Source organism: Fukomys damarensis, unplaced genomic scaffold, assembly GCF_012274545.1.
Source record: "Fukomys damarensis isolate Sample0158 unplaced genomic scaffold, DMR_v1.0_HiC HiC_scaffold_39, whole genome shotgun sequence".
NCBI classification, from domain to species: Eukaryota; Metazoa; Chordata; class Mammalia; order Rodentia; family Bathyergidae; genus Fukomys; species Fukomys damarensis.
In genome coordinates this window covers 9,971,316-9,973,146 of record NW_022900951.1, presented here as the reverse complement: position 1 = coordinate 9,973,146, position 1,831 = coordinate 9,971,316, and the positions used below count along the sequence as shown (strand labels likewise).

At 40.9% G+C, this 1,831-nt stretch overlaps 1 pseudogene; it reads left to right on the top strand.

Annotated features, from left to right (window-relative positions):
- The first annotated feature begins 579 nt into the window (after positions 1-579).
- Positions 580-1,112, top strand: LOC104855177 (annotated as a pseudogene).
- Positions 1,113-1,831: the final 719 nt, after the last annotated feature.

Below are 1,831 nucleotides of genomic sequence, written 5' to 3'. Positions count from 1 at the left end.
ATTCTTTGTCATGTGACAAGCATCTGGTCAACTGGATTGGCTTGGGAGCCACTCAGAGGATGAGGAGAGCAGGCTCCTGGGTGTGTCTGGGTGGCTCATGGGGGCATGAGCTTGGGTATTCTGTATGCTCCTCTTCTCTTTGGTGCTATTCCCCTGCTCTGCTTCCTTGATGAGTCTTCAAATTATACTAGCCTATGACCTTGGGAATGAAGTTTCCAAAACATGTTCAAACCGTGGCAGTAAGTCAGATTTTCCTGTGGCAAATCTCCATTTTGGAGAAATGATGCAAGTAAGGGCAGGAATAGTGAGCAGGTGGGTTTAGCTGAAAGGCAGGATGTGTATAAAAAGGAAACAACGAGCAAGAGATAGGCTTGAAGGCAGAGAAGGTCTCTTTGGGAGGATCTTGGGAATTATATGCCTTTCACCTTATTCTGTAGTTCCTGAAGAAGCACCAAAGAATCGTCAAACATTTCTCGAACACTTTATCTGACATAACCAGCAGCAGCGTCCTCTGTGGCCACCTGGTCTTCCCACGGATGTGAACTTCATGGTGGAAAGCTAAGTTTTTGAGCTACCGCAATGGGTGCAGACAGTGATGTTGCATTGGACATTTTAATTACAAATGTAGTCTATGGTTTTAGAACAAGGTGCCATTTGAAATGAAGGAAGATTGCTTTGGAGGGAGCAAATGTCATTTATAAGCGTGATATTGGGAAAGTGTTTAATGAAGCTTAGAAAACGTAGAAATGGCAGCTACAGTTTGGTCCTCAGGAAAAATTATTTGCACTGGAGCAACAAGTGAAGAAGAAGCTAAATTTGTCACCAGACATTTCGCCTGCAGTCTGCAGAAACTTACAGATTTTAAGGTTGTTAACATTTTGGCAGTTTGTAATATGCCCTTTGAATCCATTTGCCAGAATTCACAAAGAACAATAAATCTCATGCCAGTTGTGAACCTGAACTTCATCCTGCTGTGTGTTACCGGATAAAATCTCTAAGAGCTACATTACAGATTTTTTTCAACAGTAACAGGGCCCAAGGTAAAGGCTGCGGCTACTGCTGTGGAACAGATTTATCCATTTGTGTTTGAAAGCGGGAAAGAAATTTTATAACTCACCACTTAAATTGGTTAGAATCTCTAAGTGAGCACCTTTTAAAACCTGCTGCACATTGGACTCAGAAGGAAAACTGGACCAACAGTAATTGAGGAAATGGACTCCTTTATTCACTCATAGATACAGTGTAAGCTCCAGTTCCTTTGGGTTGTATTTCAGGCTTTGCTATAATATAAAAAGGAAGTTTATAAGACATGACATTGCTACTTTTACAAGAGGACATTCTATTTATTTTCGCAGTAGTTCTCATGTCCCCATAAGCAGAGCTGTCACAGTGTGCACTACCTTAAGTTGTTTTGTTGTCATCATTGTTATTTTGTCCAGGCTGAGCTCATGTGCTTAATTTGTGAATAGTCTCTTACATTTTTGTATGCTGAATATGGGCATCAAAGAACCTGTACAAGTTATCTTTTCAAGTGAATGTGCGCAAATAAAAGTTTGGAAAAAGAAAAAAAAACATAATACATATGCACATTAGGTATTATTTTGAAGTTGGTAAAGTGGTAGGTGAAAAAGAAATGTTGTGCAGAGTGAAGAGGACTCATGATGTGGGGAGGGGACAAGCGGGAGGACACTGGTTGCCGTAGAGAATAAAGTGGTTGGGATAGACACCGATGAATGAGCAGGGTTTGAGGTGAGACCTGTACACTGAAAACTGCAGCACTCTGAAAAAAGAGATTGAAGATGATATCAGAAATGGAAAGACATCCCTTGCT